This window comes from Gorilla gorilla, chromosome 3 (genome assembly GCF_029281585.2).
Source record: "Gorilla gorilla gorilla isolate KB3781 chromosome 3, NHGRI_mGorGor1-v2.1_pri, whole genome shotgun sequence".
Taxonomy (NCBI): Eukaryota; Metazoa; Chordata; class Mammalia; order Primates; family Hominidae; genus Gorilla; species Gorilla gorilla.
This window is the reverse complement of record NC_073227.2, coordinates 136612577-136636139: the sequence shown is the minus strand read 5'-3', so window position 1 is coordinate 136636139 and position 23563 is coordinate 136612577. Positions and strand designations below refer to the sequence as shown.

General features: G+C 32.8%; 2 long non-coding RNA genes and 1 pseudogene across 3 annotated transcripts in view; 2 read left to right on the top strand and 1 right to left on the bottom strand.

Annotated features, from left to right (window-relative positions):
* Window positions 1–23563, bottom strand: part of LOC129532889 (uncharacterized) — a 276178-nt gene that overhangs the window by 20298 nt on the left and 232317 nt on the right. The window contains exons 2-3 of one of the 2 annotated variants that reach the window (XR_010133464.1): window positions 14142–14323; window positions 12763–13213 (exon numbers count right to left, since the gene is read on the bottom strand). This is a non-coding gene — a long non-coding RNA (uncharacterized lncRNA). Of the gene's footprint in view, window positions 1–12762; window positions 13214–14141; window positions 14324–23563 lie in introns of those variants that run through there. The other variant, XR_010133465.1, reaches the window with a different exon arrangement.
* The window catches only part of LOC129532888 (uncharacterized), a 305741-nt gene that overhangs the window by 83901 nt on the left and 198277 nt on the right, over window positions 1–23563 (top strand). Inside the window, exon 3 of the long non-coding RNA XR_008678802.2 lies at window positions 14113–14246. This is a non-coding gene — a long non-coding RNA (uncharacterized lncRNA). The remainder of the gene's footprint in view (window positions 1–14112; window positions 14247–23563) is intronic.
* On the top strand, window positions 14965–16762 carry LOC101140870 (tetratricopeptide repeat protein 39C-like; annotated as a pseudogene).

Below are 23563 nucleotides of genomic sequence, written 5' to 3'. Positions count from 1 at the left end.
CACATTTTTGTATTTTTAGTAGAGACGGGGTTTCACCATGTCTGCCAGGCTGGTCTTGAACTCCTGACCTCAAGTGATCTGCCTCGGCCTCCCAACGTGGTGAGAATACAGGCATGAGCCACCAGGCCCACAGCTTTATTTCTTACATCACTGCCCACCGAGCAGCATCTGTTGCACAGGAAGCACTGAACCAATAATCACGGACAGAGCCCGGCCGAGTAATCAGTTGTTTAAACATCTTAATTGTATACATGTAGCTTGAGACACCAGACAAGCAAACTTGATGATCAGAAATCCTGGCCAAATGTAAAGCAAATCTAGAATGATTGTGGAGGAGGGTGATGATAAATACCAATTTTGGTTTAGAGGTGAGCTATGGCAGTGAGAACTGTAGCTTATCTAACTACTCTTCATTTTTTTTCCTTTTATAAGGTTATTTTAGAAATTATAACCAGCCATCACCTGAAAGAATCAGTGTCCTTAATGTCAACATGAAGTATCACCAGTAGATCTTAGTGGTTCAAGGGGTAGATTGTAGCAGACACTATCAGTGCCTTATCTACACTACTTTGTACCTATTTTTTTCAACCATGTTATGGGCTTCTTATTGCCAACACCAGTGACTATTAGCCGGTGGGCTTTGCTCAGCCCATGCATGAGATAGGTCTGGAGTATCAGAGTATTAATATCCTCAGAAGAAGTCCTCAATGGTGAACCCCAGCCTCTTCGTGCTTAAGGTGGGGAAACTCACAGGGTTTGTCTAATCAGTCCCAGATGTCCTTGGCATGAGTAAGCCTTACTTGACATAATGATAACTTGCTTTTCCATGCAACCTGTCTTAGCATTCTTCCCTGCCCTGTCTCACTTCTAGACTCTACTTTTAGATCTTTCAAATATCACTTTCAAAGTAAATTACTTTTATTTAAATTTTATTTTAGGGCATGTTTCTGGGAGATCTCCTCTCATAATGGAAATTTTTGATCATATCTATCTGAGAGAATGGGGTAAATTTTGAAAGATAGCTTACACTTTCAGTACTCCATATGTTAATATAAAATTTAAATTTTAAAATTTATCTGTATTTAAATAACAAAATTTCCACGGATTACATTGCAATCAGTACAGATTCTTTATACAATTAATTATATTCAATGTAAGAAAATGCACTTTGAAAAATATAACCAGTAGATTCATGTCATTTTCTGTCTAAAGATTATAATTTTTTTCCAATTTAGTTGAAATCCCACTACCTGGGATTTTCTTATAAATCTACAACATTTTCTGTGTATTCTATAGGGTATGCATCACCATCTCAATTGTAGCTATGAATATCATAAAAATCATAAGTAAAACATAATACTAAAAGTATAACTGTTGATCAATGAAATTGATAAGCCTCGAGCCCTGCTAATGAAGAAAAAGAGTAAAGACCCAAATTATTAATATCAGAATTGAAGAAAGGGCTAATGAAACTGATCCTCACGGACATTAAAAGGATAATAAAGAAATACTATGAGCAACTCTCTGCCTTACAATTTGATAGCTTAGATGAAATAAATTTTTGAAAGACAAAATCTACCAAAACTCACACAATGACATAGAGATCCTCTGAATAAATGAACCTATATATATTTTAAAGAAACTGAATCATTAATTAATAACCTTTTCAAACAGAAAGTACCAGTCCCAGAATTGTTCACTTGGGAATTCTATCAATCATTAATGAAAGAAATGATAATAATTTTCTACAATCTTCTCCATAGAATAGAAGCAGAGACAACACTTCGTAATTATTTCTGTAAGGCCAGTATTAATTCCAAACCCAGACAAAGACATTACAAGAATAGAAAACTACAGACCATATTTCTCATGAACATAAGTGCAAAAATCTTCAAAAATTTATTAGCAAATCAAAGTTATCCGTGCATTAAAGATTATACACTAAGACCAAATGAGATTTATTCCAGAGATGCAAAACTTGTTCAACATTTGAAAATAAATTAATGTGTAATCCATCATATCAACAGGCTAAGAGGAAAAATCATATGATTGTACCAATAGATGCAGAAAAATTATTTCACTCATCCATGATAAATGCTGTCAGTAAATTAGGACTAGAGGAAGTATCCCTCAAATCGATAAATAATATCATCTACCAAAAAAGTAGAGCTAACAGCATACATCTATTCAACATTGTACTGAAGTTCTGCCTAATGCAATAAGAAAAGAGTAAATAAAAGTTAAGTATTATATACAGTTTAGGAAAGAAAAATAAAGCTGGCTTTGCTTGCAGATGACATGACAGTCTATATAAAAAATCCTGAAGAATGCACAACAACAAAACTGCTTGAACTAATAAGAAATTATAGCAAGGTTGTAGGATGCAATGTTAGTATACAAAGTCAATTGCTTTCTTACATTTTAGTAATGAGCAATTAAAATTTTCTTAAGACATTTTTTTCCAAGTGGTGTTAGACTTGCAGAAAAAAAATCAGAAGGAAATACAGAGATTTCCCATATAGCCCTGTCCCCACACATGCATAGCTTACTCTATTGTCATTATCCCCACTAGGATGGTACATCTTCTACAATTGATATACCTACATTAACACATCATAATCACCCCATGTCCATAGTTGAATTTAGAGTTTACTCTTGGTTTTATACATTCTATAGGTGTGGATACCAGCATTTGGTGGTGTTAGTGTTCTAGGTTTTGGTACCTACCATTCTAATGGATGTGTAGTGTTATCTCAAAGTGGTTTAAATTTTCATTTTCTGATGACATAGGGTATAAAGCATGTTTTTATAAGCTTACTAATCGTCTGTATGTCTTTTTGAGTCAGGTGTCTCTTAAGATCTTTGGCCCAGTTTTAATCAGGTAGCTTGTTTTCTTATTTTGAGTTAAGAGTTCATCGTATATGAATATCTTATCAGATGTGTGTTTTGCAAATGCTTTCTTCCAGTCTGTAGCTTGTCTTCTTATTCTCATGACATGGTCATTCACAGAGCATAAATTTCAGATGTTTATAATAAAGTGCAGTTTATCAATTTTTTTTCATAGATTGTGCTTCTGGTGTTGTAGCTAGAAATTTACCACCATGCCAAGGGTCATCTAAGTTTTCTCTTATGTTAGCTTCTAGGAGTTTTATAGTTTTGCATTTTACATTTAGTTTGTAATCCATTTTGAGTCAGTTTTATAATGAGTGTAATGTCTATGTCTAGATTAATTTTGTTTAGCATATGGATATCCAGTTGCTCCAGCATTACTTGTTGAAAATACTATATTTGTTTTATTGTACTGCCTTTGCTCTTTTGTTAAAGATCAGTTGGTCTATTTCTGTGCTTTCTATTCTGTTTTGAGATCTATTTATCTATTAATTTGTCAATATCACACTATCTTCATGACTGCATATTTATAATAAGTTTAACGTTGAGTAATGTCAATCCTCCAACTTTGTTCTTCTCCTTCAATGTTGTGTTGGCTATTCTGGGTATTTTGCCTTTCAATAAACTTCAGAATTAATTTATTGACATCCACAAAATAACTCTTTGGGGTTTTGATTGAGATTACATTGAATCTGTAGATCAAGATGGGAAGAACTGATGTCTTGACAATTTGAGTCTTTTTGTCCAAGAACATATAATATATTTTTAAATATTTAGTTTGTCTTTGATTACACTCATCAGAGTTAATGGTTATCTTCATATATGTGTTATACATATTTTGTTAGATTTATACCTAAGTATTTTATTTTGGGGGCTGCTAATTTTAAATAGTATTGGGTGTGTAATTCAAATTCCACTTACATATTGCCAGTATATATAAAAGTGGTTGACTTTTTAATGTTAACCTTTTATCCTGAAATCTTATTATAGTTATTATTATTTCTAGGAGAATTTTTTGTTGATTCTTTAGGATTTTCTACCTAGACAAATATGTTAACTGTGGACAAAGATGTTTTATTCATCCTTTCTATTCTGTATATCTTATGTTTTTCTTTTCTTGTCTTATTGTATTAGTTATAAATTTCAATGATCTTTTAAAAAAGTGACCGGGGGGGACGTTTTTTTTTTCGTACCTGATCTTAATGAGAAAACATTTAGTTTCTTACTATCTTGGTCCATTCAGGCTTCTAGAACAAAATGCCATAAAATTCTATAGCAAAATGCCAAAGCACGTAGCTAATGAACAACAGAAATTTATTTCCCACACTTCTGGAAGTGGTAAGCCTAAGATGAAAACATCAGCAGATTTTGTGTTTGGTGATGGGCCACTTTCTGATTCATAGATGGTACCTTCTCACTGTGTTCTCACATGGTAGAAGGGGTGAGAGGACTCCCTTGGGCTTCTTTTATAAGGGAACTAATCCTATTTATGAAGACTCAGCCCTCATGACCTAATAACTTTCCAAAGGCCCTGCCTCCCAATATCGTTACCTCAGGAATTAGGATTTCAACGTACAAATTTTTGGAGGTCATGAGTATTTGGTCCATTGTACTCAGCTTTAAGTATGATGTTAGCTGTAGAATTATTTTTGGAGATACTCTTTGTCAAGTTTTCAAACTTCCCCTCCATTTCTAGTTTCCTGAGTGTTTTCACCATAAACGATTGTCAGATTTTGTGAAATACTTTTTCTGCATCTATTGACATGATCAGAATAATGAAAATTTGAAATTTAAACATAACACCATTTACATTAGCACCAACAAATAATATAATAGGTATAAGTCTAACAAAATGTGTACCAGTTTTCAATGAGGAAAACTACAAAACTCTGATGAAAGAATCACAGAATACCTAAATTAATAGAAAGATATTGCATGCACATAGATAATAAGATTCAATATTGTTAATAAGTTAGTTATTTCCATCCTGACCCACCAATTCCAGGAATCCCTACTCATAATTCCAGCACATTAGTTTGTAGACATTGATAAACTGATCCTACAATTTATACGGAAGCAAAAGTCTAAAAATAGCCAAGATGATAGTGAAGAAGAGCAAAGTTTGAGGACTAAAGCTACTGTACTTCAGTTTTGTTATAAAACTATTGTAATTAAGACTGTGTTGCATTGGCAAAAAAAATAAATAAATAAGTAAACAAATAGATCAATGGAATAGAACAGATAGCCACAAAATAAACTCAAATAAATATAGTCAACCAATCTTTGACAAAGAAGCAAAAGTGATCAATAACGAAAAACTAATCTTTTTATCAAATGATGCTGAAACAACTGGACATCCACATGCAAAAAAAAAAAAAGAATCTAAACATGGACCTTAAAACTTTCATTACAATTAACTCAAAGTAGCCTGGGCACGGTGGCTCACACCTGTAATCCCAGCACTTTGGGAGGCCGAGGTCGGAGGATCGCCTGAGGTCAGGAGTTCGAGACCAGCCTGGCCAACATGGTGAAACCCCGTCTCTACTAAAAATACAAAAATTTGCTGGGCATTGTGGTGCACACCTGTAATCCCAGCTACTCGGGAGGCTGAGGCAGTAGAATTGCTTGAATCCGAGAGGCAGAGGTTGCAGTGAACTGAGATTGTGACATTGCACTCCAGCCTGAGCGACAAGAGCAAAACTCCATCTCACATAATAATAATAATAATAAAAGTAATGTATCTAATTTGGCTCAATAATTGTAACAAATACACAACACTAAAACTTCTCAAAAATAGTATATTAATTTTAAAATATGACAAAAAACTTTTGGGACTGATGACTATGCCAATTTTCATGATTGTGTTAATGGCTTCGCAGGTGTATACCTCTATCAAAATTTAGTGACAAAAAGAAATGAGCCATCAAGCCACAAAAATACACAAAGTAACCTTAAATTCATATTAATAAGTGAAAGAAGCCAATCTGAGGAGTACTTAGTGTACCATTCCAAGGCTACATAATGTATGACATTCTGGGAAAGGTGAAGTTACAGACAATAAAAATATCCATAGTTGCCAGGGGTTGAGAGGTTGAGAGAGAGGGATGAATAGATTAAGTCAGGGAGTTTTAAGAGCAATAACACTCTATGTACTGTGTATAACACTGTAATAAAAATTTGAATTTTTAATGATACTGTTATGGCGGCTATGTGATATTATGTATTTGGCAAAACCCATAGATGTGTTACAACACAAAGAGTGAACCATAATAGAAGCTATAGATATTAGTTATAACATCTATAGTGTCAGTCCTTTTTTTTTTTTTTTTTTTTTTGCCAGAGTCTTGCTCTGTCGCCCAGGCTGGAGTGCAGTGACATGATCTTGGCTCACTGCAACTTCCGCCTCCGAGTTCAAGCAATTCTCCTGCCTCAGCCTCCCAAGTAGTTGGGACTACAGGTCTGCACCACCACACCTGGCTAATTTTTGTATTTTTAGTAGAGACAGGGTTTCACCATGTTGATCAGTCTGGTCTCGAACTCCTGACCTCAGGTGATCCGCCCACCTCGGCTTCCCAAAGTGCTGAGATTACAGGCGTGAGCTACCGGGCCCGCCCGTCCACTGTTGTTTCAATTGTAACAAATGTGTCACACCAATGCAAGGTATCAATGATAGGGAAAACTAAGGGCAGTAGGACAGAAAGTATACGGAACTCTTTCTACTTTCTGCCCAATTTTTCTTTAACCCTGAAACTGATCTGAAAAAAAAAAGTTTATTGACTTTTTTAAAGAAAAGTAGATATGAAAGAGTAATCAAAACTAATCTTAGTTTTGTTTTTTTTTCTTGTTGTTCTTTTTTGAAGGAGTCAAAAACAGGCATTTTGTTTTTTCATTATAAACCACAAAATTTATTATTTCCATAACTTATTTTGTCAAGTTAGTCATAGAACACTTCATTTCAAACATTGCAGAAAATAATAAACTTTGTTCATGAATACTGTTTATTATTTCATTTTTAAGTTAGTAAAAGGAAATAATATGTTAGGCTGTGCTCTTGGCAAATTACTGCAATGGACAGATGTTTTTTTATTATCTATTACACAGACCTAGAAGGACGGTGACAGTGTGTTTGGTAGGGATGCTTATTCATCTGTGATAGAGTAATTTTTGAGCTGCTTGGCCAGAGCACATCCTAAATCTTCCTCTCTTCCCTTGCCTCTGCAAAAACATCTGCCTAAAACAACGTGTGTGTGTGTGTGTGTGTGTGTGTGTGTGTGTGTGTGTTTAGGAAGATACTTTCCATCTTGTGTCTTCCCAAAGGCAAAATCATGTGAGTGTAAAGTGGGCTATTTAAAATAACTTTGAGGGTTATTTTTAAAGTGTATTCCTGTTTTGGCTTAAAATGTAAAATCTTATTTGGCACTTATTTTGCTTTGCTAGCATATGTTTGTAATGATTAACTTAGAAAAAGTAATTTCTCTTTGAAACAGCTTGTAATGGTAACAGTTGGTATACTAGCATGGTTATTTATCTAAATAGTGTATTTTATAGTCAGAAAAAACCTTCAGTAAATAATACAATTTCATACTATATACTTTAAAAAGATAAACTTATCTTGTGCTTATTCTAAAGTAAAACATAATTTTTTATGTTTAATAAATGCTGTTTTCGAGAAATATTAATTTGCACAAATTTAACAACTCAGTAAATTAATTTCATTTAAAAATATACTGAGAATCTTATTTTGTTATGCAAAAATGTGCTCCTTTAAGTTGAATATTATTTGTACCTTCAATTTGTTCTGTTTGACTTTTCTTTCTGCATTAATCTTTCTTAAGTAGTAATTACTGAAGCAGTAGACGTATACATATAATCTAGTATTTGGGATACATATAGTAGTTTGATAAGTGATAACTACAAGAGTTATTTACAGTGTTTTTTCTCTTTTCCTCATGAATCTAAGTTTATTTTTCTTTTATCTGGTGCTTTCCCTGACAGATTTTCAAGGTTACAAAATTGGCTGCTTGAAGTCAGATGTATAGCAAAGGCCATTTGTCATGTTCACTTTCACATTAATAGGCCTTATCAAAGAAGAAAATCTGCTCAAACCTCTTAGAAAATTTCAAATGAATTCATTATATAAGAATTGCTGGAAATCAGATTAAGCATGGGAAATTACCCTACAAAAAGTTCTGACTCAAGTTGTTTAAATTGTTTTTCTAATCTTCTAACTTGCCTACCTCTGTTTTTTGCATATAATCTGATCATATCCAAATAATGTAATTATGTGAACATCAAAGAGAGCCAAACATGCTAGCAGAATGATGTTTTAATTAACTTTTTATCAGAGAAGAGTCAAGTGCTTTCCAACAGTGGCATCCTTAGGTTATCAGATAATTTCCCAAATTCATTTCCATGAAATTAATGACAATAGATAAGTTTAATGCTCTCCAACTATCTAAACATGATGATAATTTTTAAAATATCGGAAGTTAATTTCACCAAAATATTATATTTTTAAGTCATCAAAAAGAGTAACCTATAGCACCTAGGCATGTTTGTCTTGGATCAAGGAAAACCAGGGGAAATCAGGAGTTGATTCAAACAGTTAGGACCAGATGTAGGAAACCTCCCCTGGTAATGAATATCAAGGCAAATTTTAATTCATATTTAAAGTTAGTACTTAAGATAGTTTGCATCTTGAGCCATAATGAAATTAATTTAATTTTCTAGAACTTAGCATAAGAATGGTGGAGAGAGACAGAAAATAAAAATCCAAAGAGTGAGAAAAAATATTCTCTGTTAATCACATATAATCAGATTATATCGTCAGATAATATATTATGATATATTATCTGTATGAAGTTTCTTTTACTTCTCTCTATTAAAATGCAAATCTGGATTAATAGGGAAATGACTTCTTACAAATTTTGGTGTCCTTATTAAATCTGATAGACATTGATAACAAGTCGAATCCCAAGATTTTTGTTTCACTTTTACGTCAGTGGTATCAATTTTTGTATTAATGCAAGAATATGTATCCTTAAAAGGCAGATACTTGTGTCTTAATAGGATTGCACTGAGCATAGTTTCTGTGGCTAATGCACATTTACTTAAAACTTTAAAAATTAGGTTTTTGTCATCATTTTGAACTAGTAAAATTCAAATCTTGAATTTTCCACTAAATCTTTTCTTCTACTTTATTTCTTATCTCTGTTGCACCATTATCCTCCATTCTATGTACAGCCATAATATTTCAAGTTATCATTGACTTTCTTTGCTATATAGTCAATTACAAAGTCCCATACATTTAAGTTTTTCTATCTTTCAAGCTCATTTTTTATTTCCAAGCCAATATTTATCTTCCTTCAACTGTCCAAAATCCCTTGTCAAATGTTGTGAAAACTTAGAGAAACTTTTGATATTGAACTGTGTGCTTAAAATGTTAATATTCAAGATAAATATCTTTAATAATACTAAGTAAATACTATGTAATCAAGAAAATGTTGGTATTTTCCTTAAGTTTTGCTGTATTTCATGTGGATAAAATAAAAATGCACACATTGATGCTAAATATGTACTATTTTCATACAATGATCCAAATGCTTTCTACAAATTAGTTTAACTTACATGAAATCCCATAAAATTTAAATGATTATTTTATAGATAAAGAACTTGAAATATAAATAAACATAATATTACATTTCTAGATCCTATATAAAATATTCTGTATTTTCATAAACAAATATATTGCTGTAGTTAACGTTGTTTCTATTACTCATAGCCACACATCATCAAGTAAAGTTTTCAGTCTGTAGCAGCATGTAATAGCTTTCATATTTTGCTGTGATGAACAACATATTTTCTCATAGATACAATTATAGCATATAGCCACCAATGTGGCTGAATAAGTTTATGATCAGTATATATGTATGTGTGTGTAAAAAAATAGTGAAATGAACAGAATATATGTAACTTTAGTAAAGTCTATAAATATATTTGAGGTTATACTAAAATCTCTAAAGTCTAAGTGCATATTCTTTTGCGATATAAATTGCTGAATATTACATTGATAGATTAAAAATTTCAGGCACAACTGAATTAACTGAATCTCATTATTAAATATTTCAGGAAGAATTATATTGAACTTTGCTTTTCTTTGAAATAAGCTAAATAATTCCTCATAACATATATAAAGCATTTGGACCATCACGTGGAAACAGTAAATATTAAAGGTATAACAGTTCCCATTTATTCACTCATTCTTTTCTCAGAAAGATTGACCTTCCTTTCTTTTGTCGTGTGATACAGCCTTCTCCAGTGGGAAGAGTATGCCTCCTTCCAGAATTAGTGCTGGGCTTCACCATGTAACTTGATTTAGCCAATGGCATGTGAACAGAAGTGATAACTACAACAGATTTTAGAGCCACAGCTGGTTTTTGCCTGCTCTCTTGCTTTTTCATCTTGTTACACTTGTAACCACTGATCTTTCAGTTAGGGCCTAAGAGAGAAGAAGACATACAGATAAGCTAAATAGATGCAGAAGCAAAGAACTGCAGCTTACTCTTAGCTGCCAAAAGGTGACATAAGTGAAAAATATCATTATTATTGTAAAGCCACTGAGAAATTTTGGAAGTTTTGTTATTCACCCTTGCCTGGGGAAGATTACAAATGCTCTTAGCTATTTTATGTGTTGTCTCAAAATTGTTGGGGCATTTCTCATGTGGCAGCATGCTGTAATCTCTTAAGAGTGAAATAATCCTGTAAATTTGATTACTTAAATAATCAAACTAAAATCATAGTAATATGCAATCTGGAAAAGAGGCCGTGCTGTAAGGAAACTTTGGCCAAGGGCCAAAGGTATGGCTGCTTAGAAAGGGGTAACATAGAAAGCCTGAGGTTGCTGTGCTTATAAAGACCTGCTGGTGAAGTTGCCTTTTGTCTGGCATCTGGGAACCTGGATTTTGGGATAGTTCCTACTATTCTCAGAACTGAAAAGAGTGGCTCACCCTGCCTAAAATACTTGTAAAAACTATATGGCTTATACTGAACATCTAATTTCTTTCTGCAAGTCTGATATTTCATATGTGCTAGGAATAGGGTTTTACATGACTAGACCCTAATAAAACTGTGGACATTGAGTCTCTACAACACATGGTGTCACAACATTTGTTGGAGGAATTGAGCATGCATTGTGTAACTCCAGTAGGTGAATACTCTTTGTAAGCTGCACCTGTTCTCCTCTAGACTCTATCCTGCATCTATTCATGTTGCTGATTTTGCTTTGTATCTTTTCACCGTAATTAGTAATAGCCATGAGTATGACTATATTCTAAGTCCTATGAATCCTCTTTGTGAATTATCAAACCTGGGTGTGGTCTTAACAGTCCCCACCACAACAATCATATTAATTATATTGAAATACATTAATTAAATATAACAATTAAAGAGCTGAGATACTGGACAAATTTTAAAAAAACAAAATACATGCTTCCTACATAAGATATACTTAACATTTAACAACAAATTAAGAGCTAATTAATTTTATTAAGACGGAGTGATACTCCATCTTAATAAAAATGTATGTTAAAAATTGTTTAAGAAAATAATTAAAAACCAAGTAAATAAAATAAACATGTAACTCAGAAAATAGGAGAGTTTTCAAAAATAAAGAGGTTTTTATTTATGTAAAAGAGGCATAACTTACCTAAAAGAAAGGTATTACTTACACTAAAGATACTAATAAATTAAGACAGATAAAAATGAATGCTTTGAGAAATAAATGCTACAGTATGTTCTTTGGAAATAAAAGAAAGTCTAAATTGTTCATCTATTATTGAACAAGAAAACAATATATAATTCATCAAATACAAATTGAAAGTATAAAGCACACAATTAAACATGTCATATACACTTTACAAAATGCAACATATTTCACATTTTATGTGTGTTTCTTAAGAGAGCTATTTTATTTTTCCATATATATCATTTATTCAATTATTACACGATTAATAGATATGAAGGTCATAATAGCAAAATAAACTATTATATACACTTTATATATAAACTTATATATTATATATATAGTTTACTTTGCTATTATTTTAAAAATTATGTGCAAATATATCTACAAAATCTGTTCCTGGAAGTGAGATTGCTGAGTCATAGGCTGTGAACATCTAAAGAACTGGTTGCTGGTGACTAGCTAACCCATTATCATCTATGGGTATATGGGTATATCCCCAAGTAAAATGTATGGAGTACCTACTTATCTCATCTTTCTTTTCATCACTTTCTATGTCTTTTCCTCTCTCACTGGGAAAATGTGTTACTTCATTAAATATTTACTTTGCAATAATTCAAATATCCTTTTTTACTTATTCTTTCTTAATTGGTGAGGCAATCTTCCATTCTACACTGTAATAATTCACTAAGCCGCATACTTATGACTTGTGTACATTTCCATATGAACATTTGTGAAATTTATCGATGTTGTGAAAATAGCTATAGTTTATTTATTCCATTGCCCCCTGGCATTACACAATCTACTTCTCCATTCTGCTATTTAATAACAGTTTTAATCTTCACTAAAATGCATTACTATGGGCGTATTCTTTCTTCTCATATTTCTTCTTAAATATTTCAAAGAGTGCAATTAAATTTCTAAATAAAAAATTATGTTAACTGCAGTGGCCTGAACAATTGTGTCACCTTGGAATTTATATATTGAAATCCAAATCCCCAATGTGATCGTTTTAGAAGATGAAGTCTTTGGAAAGAAATTACTTGGTATGGTGGTGCCCACATGAATGGCACTAATGTCTCTATTAAAAAAAAAATAAAGAGAATTCTCGAGCCTTCTTTCTGCCACAAGAGGATACAATAAATATACAATGAGAATTCTGCAATCTATAGTCCAGAAGAGGACCCTCAGCAGAACCTGACCATGCTGGTGCCCTGATCTCAGACTTCTAGACTCTAGAACTCAGAAATAAATTCCTATTGTTTATAAGCCATGTAGTCTACGATGCTTTGTTATGGCAGCCAAAATTAAATAAGACAAAAACAGTTATTAGAATAACACACTTTTATTTATTACATGTTTATTCTCTCAATTATTGACACAATTGAGTATCTCTTTTTTATATTGGGGGTTTGCCATGATCACTATGCTAATATTTTATGGGTGTGGAATAGAAGAAACTGTAGCGGCCAGTGGATAAATAGTCTTCTCCTAGTTTTTACAAAGGTGACTAACTTCAGGCTACACAGGAATGACAACAGAAGAACTTTTCCTGACTCCAAATGGAAGATTTCAACAAACATTCTGTAGACATGGAATAATAATTATGATAAATAAGAATAATAGCACAATTTTGGTTATAGCTTCAGGATAATGCTTCCCTGAGTACTATTAGATGATGGATATATATTCTGTCACTCAGTCAACTACAAAACAGGCAGGTGAGTTGGTGAGACAGATTTCCTCCCTGTTTCGAAGAGATTGACAGGATATATATTACTTCTCATCCAAGAAAAATAAAAATGTCATCAGATCATCCACATCCTGTCTTATTAATTTGCACTATTCCACAGTGTACCCTGGTACACTAGTATGAGCACATGTGTGCACTCGTGTGTGTGTGTGTGTATACAGACACACATATATATAGTTATCAATAAATGTTTCACTTCCAAAATTATTTAAAACATTTAGTTACTGACTGCATTCATCTGTTTTTCAAGATTACTTACTCCAATATTCTCACTCCAGATACTGTTGCAACACTTTGCATCATCTAATTTACTGACACTACCAGTTTTTAAACTTCACCACACCTATCATTTTCTTCCTTTCTTCTTTGACCAACATAAAGACAGGGCTTCATCATTTTCTTTCCCTGCTCTACATTTCTTATACTTGCTGGGAAAATCTCTCATCTCTAATTTTAATGATTAAAACCAATTAATTTCCTCTTCAGCAATTGTATGCAAGAAGAAGTATACAATTGGGAAAAATTGAAACAGCTGTGCTCACTCTTTTCATTTTACGTGAATGGAGATACTTAATCTCACGCAATTTATAATTTCTACTAAGCAGTCCTCCTATTTTCCCCTTAGGTTATGAACTCTCAAATACTTCCAATATGAACGTTTTCTCTCATCAAACCTCTAACATCTCCTTGCCTCTTGCATCAAGCTGATACTCTGCCATCTATTTTACAGAAAATGGAGTAACAGAAGAAAAAACTCACCTTTCTTCAAGAAATATTCCAACTGCTCTGCATCTGTGAACATTCTCTGCCTTCACTCCTGTCACTGAAGATCCTTCACTGCACAGCTCTTTACCTCTACTCAACGTGAGTCTTAATGTCTCTTTAGTTAATTGTATAATGGCCATAATCCTCCCAGAAATTTATGTTGATACTTCATCACACTGTTAAAATAAATCATGGGTCTTGGTCATAACTTCAAGATAGTACTTGCCCAAGTTACTTATTAATTAGAAATGGAAAGATAGTAATATCAAAGAGCAGAAGTCACACACTACCTGAACTCAGCAAAACAAGTTAACCTCATCAGTAATGGGACAAATAGAAATCATGTGCTTCCTATCATTATGCTCAGAGAAGGATGAAATATTTCATCTGGTAACCCTGCCAAAAATGTTTAACTTGAATTTAATCATAAAGAAACATCATACAAATATGTAAATAGATGAACATCCCACAAATATCAAGGATATCAAAGACAGCAAAAATCCAAGGAATTGTTCCAGATTACGGGAGATTAAAGAAATTTAACAACTCAATGCAAGTTAAATCTTGCCTTGGATCCAGGACCAGATTTTTGTCACTTATAGCAATGGAACAATAGGAAAAAATTAAGTAAGGTCATTAAATAAGATACTAGTACTGTATCAATGCTGATACTACAGTTTTTATACTTGCACTATAGTTAAATATAATCTTCATCTTTTTTCTTAAGAAAAAATATTGAACACAACAGTATAGATTTAAAACACACTGTAAGATGATAACAGAAAATTCAACAGGTTTTTGACTTGTTTGCTACAGTATGTGGAGGTACTGACCTGAAAAAAACAGAAATTCACCATTCTGAATTATCTTGTACTTTATTTCAAATCCATTTAATTAACCTTTCAAACATACGGTTTTAAATATCCATGTCTTATATAGAAAACTGCTTGAAATATTTCTGTGTTACTTGAATAACCATTATGTGTATATGCATAAACCAGGAAAGGTCTAATTGCTATTTGCATGGATTATTTACAGCTAAGTGGCCCATGAAAAAAATGAGAGTCCATAAAAATGCTATTGTGTGCTAAAACCAATCTGTCTTGCTCATTTTAATTGTGAATGAGAGTATCTGTTTATAGATTTTAGAAGCATAGGCTTATAAATGTTTCTCACAAACAAGAACAAAGGTTATAGAAGCAATCTGTCAACTAAATGCTTTAATAAACCTTCATACAGAATGCTTTATTTCCCCCAGAAAACTGGGTTTTCTGTTTCCAAAAGGCGGATCACTAAGATGCCTCTTTTATTCTGTGTAACTAACTTATTATCATTTTAACTAATAAAGTTGTAGTATGTATGTATGTATGTATTTATGTATGTATGTATGTATGTATGCATGTACTGAGACAGAGTCTTGCTCTGTCGCCCAGGCTGGAGTTCAGTGGCATGATTTCAGCTGACTACAACTTCCGCCACCTGCGTTTAAATGATTCTCCTGCCTCAGCCTCATGAGTAGCTGGGACTACAGGAGCGCGCCACCACGCCTGGCTAATTTTTGTATTTTTAGTGGAGACAGGGATTCCCGATGTTTAACAGACTGATCTGGAACACCTGACGTCAGGTGATCCGCCCGCCTCGGCCTCCCAAAGTGCTGATATTACAGGCCTGAGCCACCGTGCCTGGCCCGTTGTAGCATTTCAACAGATCTAACGTGGTGACCGCCATGGAGTTGATTTGTTGTTGTTGTTGTTGTTTTCAATCATTTGTATGGCATATATATTCAGGGCATTTAAAAATAGAAGTTTCTAGGTTGGTGAGCACATGAAGGTTCTGGAAGGGTGGCATGCCCTGAGGGGTCATGAAAGCTCTATGCCCCTTCGCACATACCTTGCCCTGTGCATCTCTCCCATTTGACTGTTCCTGAGTTGTGTCCTTTATAATAAGTCATGACAAATCAAGTGTCTTAACTCCTTTTCATAATGCTTTGGAACTTGCAATACGTCTGAGAGAAATTCAGCATGTCTGTCTGTATGAAATTGGTTGGTGCCAAATGATAAAGCTGAATTGCAAGGATAAATTTGATTCCTTAGAGAGGCTGAAAAAAAAATAAAGGGTTCAGACAGTCCCAGTGCTATCCGCCTGTTTAACTGCAGTTTGTCAGGAATCCACTGGTGATGTGGGAGGCACAGTTTGTCTTTAAAGAAGTTCACAAACTCTTCAAAAGGAAAAACAACCAAATTGAACAGTTCTCTGTGAAAAAGTCAGAGGGAGTTTGGAAACAAACCTTAACCAAACTGCCCTGTGTGCTGGCATCTACTGAAGTGTTATACTTATAGAAAGTCCTTCCAAACTGTTTTTTTCCCAACCTATAGAGGAATTAGTCAAATTTCACCAGTGAGTGGATAATTCATCTGTTGGATTAAAGTATTTGCTTCTTGGTGCCATACATAAATCTCTAGGAAACTCAGAAGATGTTGTTATTTCAGTAAGCAATTAAAGATGAGTTGTGTCATCAGTATAACTTATATGTTCAACTGTATGCTTGCTGTGAACTTGGCTATTTTCTATTAGTGAAAGCAGAGACTAGAGAGAAGCAGAACTCTACTTCTTAAGAAAAGTACGATTGCTCTGGCTCCAACTTTGAAAACGGATTGCATTTTTACATCGATTCCAGTCTTTCTCAGAAAATTGGTTTCTGAGTGACAGATCTGATATTTCTGCTCTGTCACTCTCCACCCAGGTTCTGTTTTTTAAGATCAAAGCAGAGGAAAAAGCTCTTGTAAAGATGAGCTTTTGTTCTGAAAATCACCTATGCCAAAGACACATTTTTCCAGTTAGGCTGACATATTAAATATCTCCTCTTTTAAACATATAACTAAAACGTAATAATAATAATAATAATAATAATAATAACTACCTGGGAAGACAGTTAAATGAACTTGTTCATTTTAATTTTGTGATTTATTAATTTTAAAACAAAATTAAACTAAGTATTCAAAAATAAAATACAGAAGCGACTAATCTCAGTCATTATTGATCTCAGCATATTCACACTTAAAGAGAACGGGGGGCAAGATAGCTATACATTCTTCGTTTTTATTTTTGTGTTTGTTCGTTTCAATGATAAAAACAGATGAGTCTATTCTTCTAGATACCAGGAATTGTCATAGCACCATAAACTGTAAGTTACTAAAGTTCTTAATTAATTGAACAGCTTTTACCTGTAACACACTCTAGATGAATCTCATTTTAATTTTCTTTATACTACCTGTCCTTTGAAATAGAAAGTAAATAATGTTCTCTTGGCAACTGTTTTCCCTTATTAACTAATTATGATTATATTTATCCAATATTTTTGGACTTTTACCACATATAAAGTACTGTGGTAGACTCTGACAATACAATAGTAAATGAGTGTGGTAGGCTCTGACAATACAATAGGAAATGAGATATGTTCCCATCTCCATAAATGAATATATGGATTTCTAGAAATGGTAACTAAGTAAGCAGGATATCAGAATAAGAGACAAACAGGATAAGGTGAAAATATAATTCTGAGGATACTTTTGAACTCTGCATTGTAGTTTTGTCCTTGTTTCATACAATATCCAGATATCCATGTTTATTTACTATTAAATGATGAAAAGAATCAAAAATATGTGACTCATGTGAAGACAGATGCCAAGGGCAAAAAACCAACCAAACCAAACAAACCTAGACTTTTTATTTTATTATTTTTTTTAAATTGCTGCTTTCACTGATTTTTTTAATATAATTACAACAAAGGTAATCTTTGCTTATACAGAGAAGAATATTTAAGAGAAAAAAGATGATAAATTTGAAATCAAGAGCCAACTTATTAGAAAGTTCAGTGCATCTGTCTTGACATTCAATTAAATGTCTAATTTGAATATTAGATTTTTTAAAAAAGCACGCCCATTATTGAAAGCTCAATCGAAATTAGCCAAATTCTTTAGAATCTTTAGAGATGCTTAACATAATATAATATTCCTGTACTCAATGAGAATATTTCATAATTTTTGGCTTAAAAATTGAGCATAATCTATAGCCTAAAAATGTAATGAAATGAAAGTAGGTAGAAGCTACCCACAATTGCAGTCTTGGCTGTGTCCTAGGCTCCTCTTGATGGGCATTGCTCATATCTGTAGCATACAAATACTTTTACAATAGGTAGATCTGCTTCAGTAAGAATGTTATAATTTACATAGTTTTTTTCTTCTCTGAGAAGATTAATTTAAGGTTTTTTTATTTGCAGAGGTCCAACCTCATGTAGTAAATTTTTCTTTTCACAATATTTCTCCAGCTATCCTCTTTTTTTTCATTATCATCAGATACATAGCTTTTCACCTAATCTAATTCAGAAATTGCAGTGTGTGGTCATTTCATATTTTCTGTCTTTATTCTCTAATCCATGAAAACCAGCATCCAATTTAAATTCTTAAAACTTAAACCCGACACAAACACTTTCCTTATTTGAAATTATATAAAAGCAAACAAAAATCTCAAATTACCCCATTCCTTCCATAATTAAATGCGTTTTTCTCACATTGACAGTTCATGCTTCACCCACCAATTCTTATTCTGCATTCACTATCTGCTCCCAATACCTTTTCTGATAACCAAATGTTTCACTGAACACCCATAGTATTATTTAGCTTCAATATGGTATCAATAATGGCTAACATTGTCTCTTGGAGCTTTATATATACCAGGCATCTTCCACAGTATAAAGTAAAATAAGGGTAACTTTCGTAATATTAAAGTTCTGCAAATAATAAGAGACAGTGCCTGGCTTTGAATCATTCTTCTCCATTACTATATCTTACCTTATTTTATAATTATTTATTCAAGTGAATTAATTTTCCTGTTCCTAGTCCCCCATCTGATTGTTAGTTGTAACAAGTAGAGATTGGCTAACCGTCTTCAAATCCCATGTCATCAATATTTGAATATTTATTGACTCAATAAGACTAACACAGCTGTATAAATATATAGAACACAGGTGAAATAAAACCACATGTGTAAATGTTTACACCAATACTAATAATTAGAATTAATTATGTTAATTAAATACTTCTTTGTGATGCAAAAGAGTAATTCTACCAGTGTCACTTAGTTATCTTGATATTATTCTTTACAGTAAATTATCAAATCTGAATTTCCTAAATGTGTTTATTTATAATACAACAGATATGAATTAGTCTAATCAACCATAATTATAGTGAAAATTTGAGCATGTCAAAGAATATATGCAATAGTGTGTTGAATGATTATTACAATAATGAGCAAACTAATTAAACTCTATTCAACCAATTTTAAAAGTCACATTAGAACCTTAACAAATAATGCTTCTCTTGTTGACAATTATGAGGAATAATGCTTTCATTTATTTAAACTAGTCATTTTTGAGGAAAGTATTAAAAATAGCCATTACCTATGGACTTATAATGTTTATAGTGTACAATTCTGAGTCCAAGAAGTCAGACTAACGTATTATATTTTCTTAGAAGTTGCGAATTAAATAAATTGTGTGAAAGAGCTCAGAGAGTGATGAGGTTATAACACTGGGGCTAATACCAAAGAGTATCCCAGACAACTTTTTAAAAATTATTATTATTATTATTTTAAGTTCTGGGTTACATGTGCAGGATGTGCAGATTTGTTACATAGGTAAACCTGTGCCATGGTGGTTTGCTGCACCTGTCAACCCATCACCTAGGTATTAACCCCAGCATGCATAAGCTATTTTCCCTAATGCTTCCCCGACCATCACGTGCCATCCCTCGACAGGCCCCAGTGTGTTGTTACCCTCCCTGTGTCCATGAGTTCTCATTGTTCAGCTCCCACTTATAAGTGAGAACATGCAGTGTTTGGTTTTCTGTTCCTGCTTTAGTTTGCTGAGGATAATGGCTTCCAGCTTCACCCATGTCCTTGCAACCTTCTAAGAAAAAATTTGAGGTAATCTTTTACATTTTCTTTTCAAATGCTCTAAGAATTCCAGTACAAAGGATCCAAACCTGAAGATACCTCAAGAAGTCTTTCATCTACTATCAGTTACAAAACCCGAATTTCCAAGATTTTGTTTTTCAAATTTATCTTGACAAAAACACCATCCCTGGCATTCAGCAAGGATGGTAGATGGTTAAATATACATTCAGTATTTTATCTGAACAACATAAATACCTTATTGCCTGTAGTTTTTTACTATTGTTCATTTTTATCTCTTACACTACCTGAGCTCTACCCTGCTCATTTTATCACTCTTTTTTTATGCATTTAAAATGAGATTTCTCCAATTACTAGGGATTTCTAATCTTTTTACATTATAAAATAATACTTATCTATTGACTTCAATAGGAAATACAAAGTTTGTCAATCTTAAGTGACTCTACCTCACCAATAAAACAGTTTTAGGGGAATCGTTATATATATCAATTTCCTTTTGGAAAATTAAGTCAGCATGTTACACATGATGGTAACGTATACAGTAAGCAAAGTATTTACTTTTGAATAAACCAATATTTAAGGCATTTGACTATGCAACAACTTTTTTCTTGCAGTATATATAATAACATCTTATAAACCACTGCTTTATTAAATAAAATATGGGAGAGGCAGAGACAGAAGGTTATTCCCAAGGAACTATTCTCTACTTGTTTTAAAAAATTAGCATTTTCTTTTTGTCCATACTTCTCAGCATGAAATAAATTTTTTAAAAAAGGGTATAATTCCAAGCTTCAGTTACGTGTGAGTGTGGCTATGATCTAATATCTCTCTGCTGCTGGTAAAAAAGAAGTGGCTAAAATTGACTTGTATATGTGTGTGATTAGCTTATAATAAGACAAATTTGCTAAATTATTAAAAATATTAACAAAATCTTAAAAGACATAATGGTATGTATAATTCTTTGTTCTTTACAAAATATTTTTGGAAATTTGATTCTACTCATATCTAATATTTATTATCATTGTAAAGTTTTCAATTTGTAGGGAATGTTTGCATCATTTATGGAAGTAAGTTTTGTGTTTTTCTGCATTTTAACCATTAAGTATCATAGGTAAGTTTTTATTTTTTGATATGAAAATGTTTTTCCAGTGATATCTTTTATTAAACTTCAAACATTTTTCCTCAAATTTTAATTTTGAAATGCCTACTGACCTTATTTCCCAGAGTGCTAATAATCTGAATAGTGAGCCCTTATTATTTGAAAAAATTGTGGCCTTTCAACCTCTAACTTTATCTTTATTTTATTTTATTTTATTTATTTTTAAACTTTTATTTTAGGTTCAAGGGTACATATGCTGGATTTTATATAGGTAAAATTGTGTCATGGGAGTCTGTTGTACAGATCATTTAATTACCCAGATACCAAGCCTAGTACTCAATAGCTATTCTTTCTGCTTCTCTCCCACTCCCACCCTCCAACCTGGTAGGCCCCAGTGTTTGTTGTTGCCCTCTATGTGTCGATGTGTTTCATCATTGAACTCCCACTTACAAATGAGAATATGCAGTATTTGGTTTCCTGTTCCTGTGTTACTTTGCTAAGGATAATGTCCTCTAGCTCCATGCATGTTCTTGCAAAAGACATGATCTTGTTTGTTATTATGGCTTCATAGTATTCAATGGTGTATATGTACCACATTTTCTTTGATCAGTCTGCCATTTATGGGCATTTATGTTGATTCCATGTCTTTGCTATTGTGAACAGTGATGCAGTGAGCACACACGTGCATGTTTCTCTATGATAGAATAATTGATATTCTATGAGAGGGTAATTGATATTCCTTACTGGGTATTACCCAGTAATTGGATAGCTGGCTTGAATGGTAGTTCTGTTTTTAGCTCTTTGAGGAATCACCACATTGCCTTCCACAATGGTTGAGCTAATTTATACTCCCACCAATATTGTATAAATGTTACCTTTCTCTGCAGTCTCACTAACATCTGTTTGTTTGTTTGTTTTGACTTTTCAGTAATAACCATTCTAAATGGTGTGAGACGGCATCTTACTGTGGTTTAGATTTGCATTCCTCTAACAATTAGTAATATTGAGCTTTTTTCCATATGCCTGTTGGCCACATGTATGTCTTCTTTTGAAAAGTGTCTGTTGCTTTCATTTGCCCACTTTTTAATGTTTTTTTTTTCTTGTAAATTGGTTTAAATTCCTTATGGATGCTGGATATTGAACCTTTGTAAAATCTATAGTTTGGAAATATATTCTCCCATCCTGTATGTTGCGTGTTTACTTCATTGATAGTTTCTTTTTCTGTGCAGAAAGGCTTTAGTGTAATTAGATACCATTTGTCAATTTTTGTTTTGTTCAGTCTTCTTCCAGTCTTTTCCCTCTATATTTTCTTGAAATAAAATCATACTAATTATATTTCATATGTTGTTTATTATGTTTATTTTGCATTTTATTTTATTATATAGGCAATATCAGAACTGTAAAAAAAGTGTGTAGTATTTTTTTCCTTACAAACCAAATACTCACAAAGCCAATACCCAGATCAAGAAAAAGAATATTCACAGAATTCCAGATATCCCTTTGTTTCCCTCCTTCTAGATGCTAATCCCCTACAAAAGTAAACACTAGCCAAACTCACTGTGCCGTAAATTAGATTTTCCTCTTTCTGACATTTATATAAACTGAATCACAAATTTTAATTTTGTTTAGTGGTTTCATCCATTCAACATTATGTTTGTGCAGTTTAACCTGGTGGTTGAAAGTAACCATGATGCATTTGTTTTCACTGCAATTTATCCATTCTGTTTTTCACAGACCTTCAGGTTCTTTCCCCTTCTGGGTTATTATGACTAATACTGCTATTGATGGCTTATGTAGGGATTGTCATTGTATAGATACATAGAAATAGAAGAGCAGAGTCTGCAGGTTGTAGTGAAATGTATCCAGTATACATTTAATAGTATTCAATTCTATCATTAAAAATAACTAGAACATATATATGAAACAAAAAAGAAACAAAACATAAGACAGTTGGATGAATCTAACTATACAGACAAGTAGCTTGTGAGAAAAGTTACACATAAATTATGAAATAAATTTTAGTTGTCAACATAAAAAAGAAGGATGGAAGGACTAAGAAGGCATAGGGATATTCATTAAGTATATGAGGAACTTTGATACCCCAAATTGTGCACATAAAACATTAAATATTCATGATACAGTAAATATGCAAGCCACATGAGTCATTCAGTATTCATGGAGTTTTTAACCAGCCACCCATTAGTGATGCCCGTCATCATTCGTTTGTCCTCTGCCATATAGTACCCGTAACTGTTTATCTGGCCAATTCGTAAGGCTCAGCTACAGGCATGCACCTTCCTGAGTGTCTTCAAAAGAACAAGAGTGTTATGGTTACAGGCCCCTCTAT